The sequence below is a fragment of the Heteronotia binoei genome, chromosome 18 (assembly GCF_032191835.1).
Source record: "Heteronotia binoei isolate CCM8104 ecotype False Entrance Well chromosome 18, APGP_CSIRO_Hbin_v1, whole genome shotgun sequence".
In the NCBI taxonomy this organism is placed as follows: Eukaryota; Metazoa; Chordata; class Lepidosauria; order Squamata; family Gekkonidae; genus Heteronotia; species Heteronotia binoei.
Window position 1 is genome coordinate 987,780 of NC_083240.1, and position 14,627 is coordinate 1,002,406.

The following is a 14,627-nucleotide window of genomic DNA, read 5'->3' on the forward strand; positions in this document are numbered from 1 at the left end:
CACTCTGTGTCACATAAGAACATAAGAGAAGCCATGTTGTATCAGGCCAGTGGCCCATCCAGTCCAACACTCTGTGTCACAGAAGAACATAAGAGAAGCCATGTTGGATCAGGCCAGTGGCCCATCCAGTCCAACACTCTGTGTCACAGAAGAACATAAGAGAAGCCATGTTGGATCAGGCCAGTGGCCCATCCAGTCCAACACTCTGTGTCACAGAAGAACATAAGAGAAGCCCTGTTGGATCAGGCCAATGGCCCATTCAGTCCAACACTCTGTGTCACATAAGAGCATAAGAGAAGCCCTGTTGGATCAGACCAGTGGCCCATCCAGTCCAACACTCTGTGTCACATAAGAACATAAGAGAAGCCATGTTGGATCAGACCAGTGGCCCATCCAGTCCAACACTCTGTGTCACATAAGAACATAAGAGAAGCCCTGTTGGGCCAGGCCAGTGGCCCATCCAGTCCAACACTCTGTGTCACAGAAGAACATAAGAGAAGCCATGTTGGATCAGGCCAGTGGCCCACCCAGTCCAACACTCTGTGTCACATAAGAACATGAGAGAAGCCATGCTGGATCAGGCCAGTAGCTCAGCCAGTCCAACACTCTGTGCCACATAAGAACATGAGAGAAGCCATGCTGGATCAGGCCAATGGCCCATCCACTCCAACACTCTGTGTCACATAAGAACATGAGAGAAGCCATGTTGGATCAGGCCAGTGGTCCACCCAGTCCAACACTCTGTGTCACATAAGAACATAAGAGAAGCCATGTTGGATCAGACCAGTGGCCCATCCAGTCCAACACTCTGTGTCACATAAGAACATAAGAGAAGCCCTGTTGGGCCAGGCCAGTGGCCCATCCAGTCCAACACTCTGTGTCACAGAAGAACATAAGAGAAGCCATGTTGGATCAGGCCAGTGGCCCATCCAGTCCAACACTCTGTGTCACATAAGAACATAAGAGAAGCCCTGTTGGGCCAGGCCAGTGGCCCATCCAGTCGAACACTCTGTGTCACAGAAGAACATAAGAGAAGCCATGTTGGATCAGACCAGTGGCCCATCCAGTCCAACACTCTGTGTCACATAAGAACATAAGAGAAGCCCTGTTGGGCCAGGCCAGTGGCCCATCCAGTCCAACACTCTGTGTCACAGAAGAACATAAGAGAAGCCATGTTGGATCAGGCCAGTGGCCCATCCAGTCCAACACTCTGTGTCACATAAGAACATAAGAGAAGCCCTGTTGGATCAGACCAGTGGCCCATCCAGTCCAACACTCTGTGTCACATAAGAACATAAGAGAAGCCCTGTTGGATCAGGCCAGTGGCCCATCCAGTCCACCACTCTGTGTCACATAAGAACATAAGAGAAGCCATGTTGGATCAGGCCAATGGCCCATCCAGTCCAACGCACTGTGTCACACAGTGGCCAAAACCCAGGTGCCATCAGGAGGTCCATCAGTGGGACTAGGACACTAGAAGCCCTTCCACTGTGCACCCTCCCAAGCACCAAGAATACAGAGCACTGCTGCCCCAGACATAAGAGAAGCCATTTTGGATCAGGCCAATGGGCCATCCAGTCCAACACTCTGTGTCACATAAGAACATAAGAGAAGCCCTGTTGGGCCAGGCCAATGGCCCATCCAGTCCAACACTCTGTGTCACAGAAGAACATAAGAGAAGCCATGTTGGATCAGACCAGTGGCCCATCCAGTCCAACACTCTGTGTCACATAAGAACATAAGAGAAGCCCTGTTGGGCCAGGCCAGTGGCCCATCCAGTCCAACACTCTGTGTCACATAAGAACATAAGAGAAGCCCTGTTGGATCAGACCAGTGGCCCATCCAGTCCAACACTCTGTGTCACATAAGAACATAAGAGAAGCCCTGTTGGATCAGGCCAGTGGCCCATCCAGTCCACCACTCTGTGTCACATAAGAACATAAGAGAAGCCATGTTGGATCAGGCCAATGGCCCATCCAGTCCACCACTCTGTGTCACATAAGAACATAAGAGAAGCCCTGTTGGATCAGACCAGTGGCCCATCCAGTCCAACACTCTGTGTCACAGAAGAGCAGCCCTGTTGGATCAGGCCAGTAGCTCAGCCAGTCCAACACTCTGTGCCACATAAGAACATGAGAGAAGCCATGCTGGATCAGGCCAATGGCCCATCCACTCCAACACTCTGTGTCACATAAGAACATAAGAGAAGCCCTGTTGGATCAGACCAGTGGCCCATCCAGTCCAACACTCTGTGTCACATAAGAACATAAGAGAAGCCCTGTTGGATCAGACCAGTGGCCCATCCAGTCCAACACTCTGTGTCACATAAGAACATAAGAGAAGCCCTGTTGGATCAGGCCAGTGGCCCATCCAGTCCACCACTCTGTGTCACATAAGAACATAAGAGAAGCCATGTTGTATCAGGCCAGTGGCCCATCCAGTCCAACACTCTGTGTCACAGAAGAACATAAGAGAAGCCATGTTGGATCAGGCCAGTGGCCCATCCAGTCCAACACTCTGTGTCACAGAAGAACATAAGAGAAGCCATGTTGGATCAGGCCAGTGGCCCATCCAGTCCAACACTCTGTGTCACAGAAGAACATAAGAGAAGCCCTGTTGGATCAGGCCAATGGCCCATTCAGTCCAACACTCTGTGTCACATAAGAGCATAAGAGAAGCCCTGTTGGATCAGACCAGTGGCCCATCCAGTCCAACACTCTGTGTCACATAAGAACATAAGAGAAGCCATGTTGGATCAGACCAGTGGCCCATCCAGTCCAACACTCTGTGTCACATAAGAACATAAGAGAAGCCCTGTTGGGCCAGGCCAGTGGCCCATCCAGTCCAACACTCTGTGTCACAGAAGAACATAAGAGAAGCCATGTTGGATCAGGCCAGTGGCCCACCCAGTCCAACACTCTGTGTCACATAAGAACATGAGAGAAGCCATGCTGGATCAGGCCAGTAGCTCAGCCAGTCCAACACTCTGTGCCACATAAGAACATGAGAGAAGCCATGCTGGATCAGGCCAATGGCCCATCCACTCCAACACTCTGTGTCACATAAGAACATGAGAGAAGCCATGTTGGATCAGGCCAGTGGTCCACCCAGTCCAACACTCTGTGTCACATAAGAACATGAGAGAAGCCTAAAGATGGTAATCAAAAAACATCTCTAGAAGCCCTGTTGGATCAGGCCAGTGGCCCATCCAGTCCAACACTCTGTGTCACATAAGAACATAAGAGAAGCCATGTTGGATCAGACCAGTGGCCCATCCAGTCCAACACTCTGTGTCACATAAGAACATAAGAGAAGCCCTGTTGGGCCAGGCCAGTGGCCCATCCAGTCCAACACTCTGTGTCACAGAAGAACATAAGAGAAGCCATGTTGGATCAGGCCAGTGGCCCATCCAGTCCAACACTCTGTGTCACATAAGAACATAAGAGAAGCCCTGTTGGGCCAGGCCAGTGGCCCATCCAGTCGAACACTCTGTGTCACAGAAGAACATAAGAGAAGCCATGTTGGATCAGACCAGTGGCCCATCCAGTCCAACACTCTGTGTCACATAAGAACATAAGAGAAGCCCTGTTGGGCCAGGCCAGTGGCCCATCCAGTCCAACACTCTGTGTCACAGAAGAACATAAGAGAAGCCATGTTGGATCAGGCCAGTGGCCCATCCAGTCCAACACTCTGTGTCACATAAGAACATAAGAGAAGCCCTGTTGGATCAGACCAGTGGCCCATCCAGTCCAACACTCTGTGTCACATAAGAACATAAGAGAAGCCCTGTTGGATCAGGCCAGTGGCCCATCCAGTCCACCACTCTGTGTCACATAAGAACATAAGAGAAGCCATGTTGGATCAGGCCAATGGCCCATCCAGTCCAACGCACTGTGTCACACAGTGGCCAAAACCCAGGTGCCATCAGGAGGTCCATCAGTGGGACTAGGACACTAGAAGCCCTTCCACTGTGCACCCTCCCAAGCACCAAGAATACAGAGCACTGCTGCCCCAGACATAAGAGAAGCCATTTTGGATCAGGCCAATGGGCCATCCAGTCCAACACTCTGTGTCACATAAGAACATAAGAGAAGCCCTGTTGGGCCAGGCCAATGGCCCATCCAGTCCAACACTCTGTGTCACAGAAGAACATAAGAGAAGCCATGTTGGATCAGACCAGTGGCCCATCCAGTCCAACACTCTGTGTCACATAAGAACATAAGAGAAGCCCTGTTGGGCCAGGCCAGTGGCCCATCCAGTCCAACACTCTGTGTCACATAAGAACATAAGAGAAGCCCTGTTGGATCAGACCAGTGGCCCATCCAGTCCAACACTCTGTGTCACATAAGAACATAAGAGAAGCCCTGTTGGATCAGGCCAGTGGCCCATCCAGTCCACCACTCTGTGTCACATAAGAACATAAGAGAAGCCATGTTGGATCAGGCCAATGGCCCATCCAGTCCACCACTCTGTGTCACATAAGAACATAAGAGAAGCCCTGTTGGATCAGACCAGTGGCCCATCCAGTCCAACACTCTGTGTCACAGAAGAGCAGCCCTGTTGGATCAGGCCAGTAGCTCAGCCAGTCCAACACTCTGTGCCACATAAGAACATGAGAGAAGCCATGCTGGATCAGGCCAATGGCCCATCCACTCCAACACTCTGTGTCACATAAGAACATAAGAGAAGCCCTGTTGGATCAGACCAGTGGCCCATCCAGTCCAACACTCTGTGTCACATAAGAACATAAGAGAAGCCCTGTTGGATCAGACCAGTGGCCCATCCAGTCCAACACTCTGTGTCACATAAGAACATAAGAGAAGCCCTGTTGGATCAGGCCAGTGGCCCATCCAGTCCACCACTCTGTGTCACATAAGAACATAAGAGAAGCCATGTTGTATCAGGCCAGTGGCCCATCCAGTCCAACACTCTGTGTCACAGAAGAACATAAGAGAAGCCATGTTGGATCAGGCCAGTGGCCCATCCAGTCCAACACTCTGTGTCACAGAAGAACATAAGAGAAGCCCTGTTGGATCAGGCCAATGGCCCATTCAGTCCAACACTCTGTGTCACATAAGAGCATAAGAGAAGCCCTGTTGGATCAGACCAGTGGCCCATCCAGTCCAACACTCTGTGTCACATAAGAACATAAGAGAAGCCATGTTGGATCAGACCAGTGGCCCATCCAGTCCAACACTCTGTGTCACATAAGAACATAAGAGAAGCCCTGTTGGGCCAGGCCAGTGGCCCATCCAGTCCAACACTCTGTGTCACAGAAGAACATAAGAGAAGCCATGTTGGATCAGGCCAGTGGCCCACCCAGTCCAACACTCTGTGTCACATAAGAACATGAGAGAAGCCATGCTGGATCAGGCCAGTAGCTCAGCCAGTCCAACACTCTGTGCCACATAAGAACATGAGAGAAGCCATGCTGGATCAGGCCAATGGCCCATCCACTCCAACACTCTGTGTCACATAAGAACATGAGAGAAGCCATGTTGGATCAGGCCAGTGGTCCACCCAGTCCAACACTCTGTGTCACATAAGAACATGAGAGAAGCCTAAAGATGGTAATCAAAAAACATCTCTAGAAGCCCTGTTGGATCAGGCCAGTGGCCCATCCAGTCCAACACTCTGTGTCACATAAGAACATAAGAGAAGCCATGTTGGATCAGACCAGTGGCCCATCCAGTCCAACACTCTGTGTCACATAAGAACATAAGAGAAGCCCTGTTGGGCCAGGCCAGTGGCCCATCCAGTCCAACACTCTGTGTCACAGAAGAACATAAGAGAAGCCATGTTGGATCAGGCCAGTGGCCCATCCAGTCCAACACTCTGTGTCACATAAGAACATAAGAGAAGCCCTGTTGGGCCAGTTCAGTGGCCCATCCAGTCGAACACTCTGTGTCACAGAAGAACATAAGAGAAGCCATGTTGGATCAGACCAGTGGCCCATCCAGTCCAACACTCTGTGTCACATAAGAACATAAGAGAAGCCCTGTTGGGCCAGGCCAGTGGCCCATCCAGTCCAACACTCTGTGTCACAGAAGAACATAAGAGAAGCCATGTTGGATCAGGCCAGTGGCCCATCTAGTCCAACACTCTGTGTCACATAAGAACATAAGAGAAGCCCTGTTGGATCAGACCAGTGGCCCATCCAGTCCAACACTCTGTGTCACATAAGAACATAAGAGAAGCCCTGTTGGATCAGGCCAGTGGCCCATCCAGTCCACCACTCTGTGTCACATAAGAACATAAGAGAAGCCATGTTGGATCAGGCCAATGGCCCATCCAGTCCAACGCACTGTGTCACACAGTGGCCAAAACCTAGGTGCCATCAGGAGGTCCATCAGTGGGACTAGGACACTAGAAGCCCTTCCACTGTGCACCCTCCCAAGCACCAAGAATACAGAGCACTGCTGCCCCAGACATAAGAGAAGCCATTTTGGATCAGGCCAATGGGCCATCCAGTCCAACACTCTGTGTCACATAAGAACATAAGAGAAGCCCTGTTGGGCCAGGCCAATGGCCCATCCAGTCCAACACTCTGTGTCACATAAGAACATAAGAGAAGCCATGTTGGATCAGACCAGTGGCCCATCCAGTCCAACACTCTGTGTCACATAAGAACATAAGAGAAGCCCTGTTGGGCCAGGCCAGTGGCCCATCCAGTCCAACACTCTGTGTCACATAAGAACATAAGAGAAGCCCTGTTGGATCAGACCAGTGGCCCATCCAGTCCAACACTCTGTGTCACATAAGAACATAAGAGAAGCCCTGTTGGATCAGGCCAGTGGCCCATCCAGTCCACCACTCTGTGTCACATAAGAACATAAGAGAAGCCATGTTGGATCAGGCCAATGGCCCATCCAGTCCACCACTCTGTGTCACATAAGAACATAAGAGAAGCCCTGTTGGATCAGACCAGTGGCCCATCCAGTCCAACACTCTGTGTCACAGAAGAGCAGCCCTGTTGGATCAGGCCAGTAGCTCAGCCAGTCCAACACTCTGTGCCACATAAGAACATGAGAGAAGCCATGCTGGATCAGGCCAATGGCCCATCCACTCCAACACTCTGTGTCATATAAGAACATGAGAGAAGCCATGTTGGATCAGGCCAGTGGCCCACCCAATCCAACACTCTGTGTCACATAAGAACATGAGAGAAGCCATGCTGGATCAGGCCAGTAGCTCAGCCAGTCCAACACTCTGTGCCACATAAGAACATGAGAGAAGCCATGCTGGATCAGGCCAATGGCCCATCCACTCCAACACTCTGTGTCACATAAGAACATGAGAGAAGCCATGTTGGATCAGGCCAGTGGTCCACCCAGTCCAACACTCTGTGTCACATAAGAACATGAGAGAAGCCTAAAGATGGTAATCAAAAAACATCTCTAGAAGAGATGAAACGTATAGTATGTGACTTTTATACCCAGCTATATAGAGGGAGTGAAATGGATGCTGACAATCAAGATAGATATCTTAAACAGAAGGTAGTACAAAGATTAACTAAGGACCAGAAGGAAATTCTAGGCTGTCCTTTTACGACATTAGAAATAGAAGAGGCTTTGGCAAAACTCAAGAAGCACAAAGCGGCGGTACCGGATGGCCTCCCCGCGGAGTATTATATTGTTTTGAAAGAGATCCTGATAACACAGTTCAAATTCCTCATAGATGAAATTTGGAGAGTAAGTAAGATTCCAGATTCTTGGAAAGGTGCTAACGTGGTTCTTATCCCTAAAACCACAACTGATTTAGACCAGATTAGAAATTATCGACCGATTTCGTTGTTAAACGTAGACTATAAGATCTATGCGTTGATTTTGGCCAACAGAGCGAAGAAAATATTAAAAACATTAATACATGAAGATCAGGCAGGCTTTTTACCAAAGAGATATTTGAGGACCAATATAAGAATTGTATCTAATATTTTAGAATACTATGAGGTCCATAGGGAAAAGGAAATGCTATTATTATTCGTCGACGCTGAAAAAGCATTCGATAATCTTAATTGGGAGTTTATGTTTCGTCTATTAAAAATAATGGATTTTGATGAACAGTTTATTAAGAATATACAAGCTATCTATAAGGACCAAACGGCAAAGATAATTGTAAATGGAAGCTTGACAGAGGAGATAAAAATAAGCAAGAGGACGAGACAGGGCTGTCCGCTCTCACCGCTACTTTTTATTTTGTCTTTAGAGGTCTTAAACTCTTCCATAAGAGGTAATGATAAAATACTAGGATTGAAGGTTAAAGGGGAATCCTATAAAGTATTATCTTACGCAGATGACATGGCCCTGATTCTACAAAACAACAAGACCTCTATAGATGAAATGCTTAAAGAACTGGCGGATTATGGGTCTGTGGCTGGACTAAGAATAAATAAACAGAAATCTAAAATGCTTACTAAAAATATGCCCCCACAAAGGATCAAAGAATTGGAGATAAAAACAGGGTTTAGTAACCAATCAAAAGTCAGATATTTGGGGATAGAAATAACAGGTAGATGTAGCAATCTTTACGAAAATAACTGCGTACCATTGTTAAAAGAGATTGAGTCCTTATTAAAAAAATGGGCGAATTTAAAAATTTCTTTTATGGGTAGAGCCGCACTTGTTAAGATGACCATCTTACCTAAGGTTATGTTTCTGTTCCAAACGATTAATTTCGTGATAAAGAAACATTTTTTTGTTAAGTTGGACCAATTAATTAAAAAATTTATTTGGTTAGGAAGAAAACCCAGAGTGAAATGGAAATTATTAAAAGACAGAAAGGAGAATGGCGGCCTGGGACTCCCAGACTGGGAAACATATCACACTGCGTGTGTTATGCTTTGGCTCAAAGAGTGGATTTTATTAGAGAACAACAGAATTTTAGCTCTTGAAGGTTTTAACCTTCACGCAGGGTGGCATGCGAACCTTTGGTATGTTTCCAAGGGACAGAGTTATTTTAAAAACCACTTAATACGTAAAACTATCCTTCAGATTTGGTTAAAGACAAAAAGAATGATCTATGCTAAAACCCCAAGATGGTTATCCCCCGAAGAAGCCTCAACTTTACCTCAATTATGGTGTCCCAACAGGAAGGCTAGATATTTAGACTTGTTAGATGAGAAGGATAATTTTAGAACGAAGGAAGATCTAGAATCCAGAGGGATAAAGTTTGATTGGTGGACGAGGAATCAAATAATAGCTAAATACAATATGGATAAACCTAAGGGTTTTACTAAGGATAACTTCGACTTTGACAAGATTTTATATAAAGAGGATGACAAAATAATTAAGAAAGTTTATAACTATTTGATGCAAATCAAACTAGAAGATGAGTCGGTAAAGGAATCAATGATAAAGTGGTCTCAAAACCTGCAGAAGACTATAGATTTAGAACAATGGGCCTCCTATTGGAGGTTAAACCACAAATATATCAAACCAATAAATCTTAGAGAAAACTCCTTTAAAATCTTTCACAGATGGTATATCACTCCTCTACAACTGTCAAAAATAGATAGATCTATTTCACCAAAGTGTTGGAAATGCGGCTCGGCTATAGGCTCCTTTTTCCACATTTGGTGGAATTGTAAAGCTACAAATAAATTCTGGATAAAGGTCTATGAGCTTTTAAAGGCAATACTGCAAATCGACATCCAATTTAAACCAGAATTGATGTTGTTATCTTTTGTCAGAAAAGTAATCCCCAAAGAAGATATACATGTGACGATGTATATCCTCACCTCCGCAAGGACAGTCTTTGCTAGACATTGGCGACAAGAGAAGTGCCCCAAAATCGAGGAGGTGGTGGATAAGATCTTTAAGGCAGCAGAAATGGACATACTCTCGAATCTGCTGAAAGGGGATTCTAAATCAGAGGCCAGTCTGAAATGGGAGAAATTCTACAGATGGTATGAGAGAGAAAGGCATAAGTCTGTACATGAAAAGTAACTGAAGATAAGCGTGTTCAAATGTTTAAATTATTGTTTTTTGTATTAGAATTTAACAACTAGCTACAATGAGAACATTGTGTGTTTGGGAAAAATGCCAATGGTAGATATAAAAACCACAGATGACCCTCCTCAAGGAAATATTTTATTTGTATCGTTTGTTTTTGTGTTTTGACAAATTGTACGATAACATGTACTGTACTCTTGGTTTAAATAAACAGTTAAAAAAATTTTTTTTAAAAAAAAATAAGAACATGAGAGAAGCCATGCTGGATCAGGCCAGTAGCTCAGCCAGTCCAACACTCTGTGCCACATAAGAACATGAGAGAAGCCATGCTGGATCAGGCCAATGGCCCATCCACTCCAACACTCTGTGTCACATAAGAACATAAGAGAAGCCCTGTTGGATCAGGCCAATGGCCCATCCAGTCCAACACTCTGTGTCACATAAGAACATAAGAGAAGCCATGTTGGATCAGACCAATGGCCCATCCAGTCCAACACTCTGTGTCACATAAGAACATAAGAGAAGCCATGTTTGATCAGGCCAGTGGCCCATCCAGTCCAACACTCTGTGTCACATAAGAACATAAGAGAAGCCCTGTTGGATCAGGCCAATGGCCCATCCAGTCCAACACTCTGTGTCACATAAGAACAGAAGAGAAGCCATGCTGGATCAGACCAATGGCTCATCCAGTCCAACACTCTGTGTCACATAAGAACAGAAGAGAAGCCATGCTGGATCAGGCCAATGGCCCACCCAGTCCAACACTCTGTGTCACATAAGAACAGAAGAGAAGCCATGCTGGATCAGACCAATGGCCCATCCAGTCCAACACTCTGTGTCACATAAGAACAGAAGTGAAGCCATGCTGGATCAGGCCAATGGCCCACCCAGTCCAACACTCTGTGTCACATAAGAACAGAAGAGAAGCCATGCTGGATCAGGCCAATGGCCCACCCAGTCTAACACTCTGTGTCACGTAAGAACAGAAGAGAAGCCATGTTGGATCAGGCCAGTAGCTCAGCCAGTCCAACACTCTGTGCCACACAGAGGCCAAAACCCAAAGGTCCACCAGAGGGGCCATTAACTGGGCTGCTGGTTGAGAAAGAAGGTATTTTGCCTAGGGATGGACCAGAAGTCCGGTTTGCAAGACCTGCAGTTATCACGAAGTCCAGCTCTCTGTTCATTGGTGCTTTGCAATCATGTGCCCCTGGGGCCCTTTCCACCTCTGATTCTATGATTCTAAGTCAGGGATGCTCTAGGCTGATCCTGGATGGAGCAGGGGGGTGGACTAGATGGCCTCTATGGCGCTTCCAACTTTGCGTGATTCTCAGTGGCTCTACTAAAAGGTGTGGCCTGTCATGGCACCCCTGTAGCTGCTGAAGACCAACGCCTTCACTGTAGAAAAGGTTTCTGAGGGGCTGCAGAGAATGTGCTGAGAATGAGGTGTCAATGCAGACACTGATTGAAGCCAAATCTAGGTCAGTAGCAGCTTAAAGCCCAATTTTATTCTACTCAGATTTGGTTCTACTAACATGGTCACCCATCTGAAACTGTGGCTCAGTGGTAGAGCATCTGCTTGGCAGGCAGAAGGTTCCAGGTTCAATTCAAGTCCCAGGTTCAGTTCTCCAGTTGAAAGGACCAGGTAGTAAGTGAGGTGAAGACCCTTTTCTGCCTGCGACCCTGGAGAGCTGCTGCCAGTCTGAGTGGACGAGACGGACTTTGACAGACCAAGAGTCTGATTCAGTAGAAGGCAGCTTCATGTGTGATTTCAACCAGGGAAGAGATGCCAAGTCATAAAGCAGACTTGACGTCTCTCCTTATATTAGCAGCTAAAATTTTAATAGCGCATCACTGGAAGTCAAAGGTAATGCCTACAAAAAGACAATGGTTCCTGAAGGTCTGGGACATAATAGCAATGGATAAGATAGCAAACACAATTCGGCAATCAGAAGTTTTAGAAAACGGAAAAGACAATGACACGTTTGTGGAAAAATGGTATCATTTCTTTAAGTTTGTACAAGAACAACAAAATGTTTCATGTCAACTGCCAGAAAAATATATAGACTTTGTATTCTATTAAGTCTCTCTACATAATATTGTAAGCATAATGGGATGGCTAAAGTTATAGATATTGTAATAGTTGTATGTGTTGGATTGTTATTGTTATATTAATATTAATAAATTTATTTAAAATTGGAAAAAAAAAACTAGAGAACTATCTAGTTCTGAGGGACTGCGGAGTTCTAGATACATCTGTTGTGCAATGTTTCTGTGTTTCTGAGATTAAAGAAATGTGCTTTCTGTCACCCAGATCAGCTCCCCAGGTTCTTGGCCCAGAGGGCCTTCCTGCCCCCACCCTCACCTTCTCCTCCACCGGCTGTTATTCTGAGCCTCCATAGAAGCTTTGCACACTGTGTGAGAGCCAGACATCCCCCATATGGCCAAAGCGATTTAACTAATTAAATAAATCCTCCCCCAAACAAGGACAGGAGCGCAATCGCTGGTCTGCTGCCTTCCCTTCATTGCTCTAATTAGCTGGGAAGGCTTTGAAAGCCACTGACTGCAATTAAACACGTGGCATGATAATTAATGCAAGTAATTAGCAGCTTAAGGAGGTGGCTGAACTTCCCATGCAGTGACGCTGCTATAAGGCTGATTAAAATGAGTGCCCAGCTTGAGGCCTGGAGTGTGTCTCTGCACGTGGTGCTGGTGCGGCCCTGGGAAGGTGGGCTATCAGAGGGCCAAAAGGGATCTGCCCTCTTTCAGCAGGTCTTCTGAAAGCTGAGGGGGGCAACTCGTAGGTTGCCAGCTTTGGGTTGGGAAATGCCTGGAGATTTGGGGATGGAGCCTTGGGAGGGCAGGGTTTTAGGAGGGGAGGACCTTGGTAGCGTTCCCTCTAAGCTGAGTTAGTGTGAGCCAGCTCACAATGTTTTAGCCTCTGGCTCATGCATTTTTGTCTTAGCTCAGGAAAAATGGTCCCAGAGCAAACTAATTGATTCAGTAGCTCACAGCTTTAATGCCAGTAGCCAGGGCTTTTTCTTTCTTTTTTTTTAAAGCAGGAACGCGCAGGAACGCAGTTCCTGCTGGCTTGGTGTCATGGGGTGTGGCCTAATATGCAAATGAGTTCCTGCTGGACTTTTTCACAATAAAGCCCTGCGCAAAACAATGATGATGTTAGGGGGTGTGGCCTAATATGCAAATGAGTGCACGCTGGGCTTTCTCTACAGTAAAGCCCTGCGCAAAACAATGGTGATGTCAGGGGTGTGGCCTAATATGCAAATAAGTTCCTGCTGGGCTTTTTTCTACAAAAATAGCCCTTCCAGTAGCTCACTAAGTAAAATTTTTGCTCACAAGACTCCACAGCTTAGAGGGAGTCCTGGACTTCGGTGGGGCATAATGTCATAGAGTCCATCCAGAGAAACTGATTTCTGTAGTCTGAGAATAAGCTGTAATTTCAGGATATCTGCAAGCCCTGCCTGGAGGTTGGCAAGCCTAGGCTACTGGCAGGCTAAAGGCTGCATCCAACCTCCCAGCCTCTTTTTTGCACCCACCCATCATCCTCTCACCTAAAATGTTCTCAGAAAACACCTCTCCAATTATTTCCCCCCTTCAGGAAAGTGCTAAGAAAGGAGATCCCACAATGCACTCAAAGCGGCTTATTTAAAAAAGAAGATATTGGATTTATATCCCGCCCTCCACTCTGAAGAGTCTCAGAGTGTCTCACAATCTCCTTTATCCCACCCCCCCGCAACAGACCCCCCCCTGTGAGGTGGGTGGGGCTGAGAGGGCTCTCACAGCAGCTGCCCTTTCAAGGACAACCTCTGCCAGAGCTATGGCTGACCCAAGGCCATGCTAGCAGGTGCAAGTGGAGGAGTGGGGAATCAAACCCAGTTCTCCCAGATAAGAGTCCGCTCACTTCACCACTATGGCTGACCCAAGGCCATTCCAGCAGCTGCAAGTGGAGGAGTGGGGAATCAAACCCGGTTCTCCCAGATAAGAGTCCGCACACTTAACCACTATGGCTGACCCAAGGCCATTCCAGCAGCTGCAAGGGGAGGAGTGGGGAATCAAACCCAGTTCTCCCAGATAAGAGTCTGCTCACTTCACCACTATGGCTGACCCAAGGCCATTCCAGCAGCTGCAAGTGGAGGAGTGGGGAATCAAACCTGGTTCTCCCAGATAAGAGTCCACTCACTTCACCACTACACCAAACTGGCTCTCCTTTGCGGCTGAAACTCTTCCTGGTGTTTTGGGCTTTGGAGGCTGTTGCTGGTTGGTTGTGGCAGAGCCAGCTGAAACTGAATCCGTGGAAGATGGCAGTCCTGCCAGTGTTGTGGCGGGGTGGGATTGGGAATCGGGCTCCCAATCCTTGGTGGGACACCATTAACACCAGCGCCAGTGGTGAGGAGCCTAGGAGTGACCTTAGATGACTTGCTGTCCATGGAGGCCCAGGTCATGAATGTTGCCAGATCAGCCTTTTACAGTCTTCAGCTGGTCGGGCGACTGGTTCCCTCTCTCTCCTCCTGCAGCTTGGCCACAGTGACCCACGCAATGGTCACCTCCAGGCTAGGCTACTGTAACTCACTTTATACAGGGCTTCCCTTGAATTTGACCTGGAAACCTCAGCTGGTGAAAAATGCAGTGATGCACCTCCTGACTGAGATGCGTTTGCAGGTG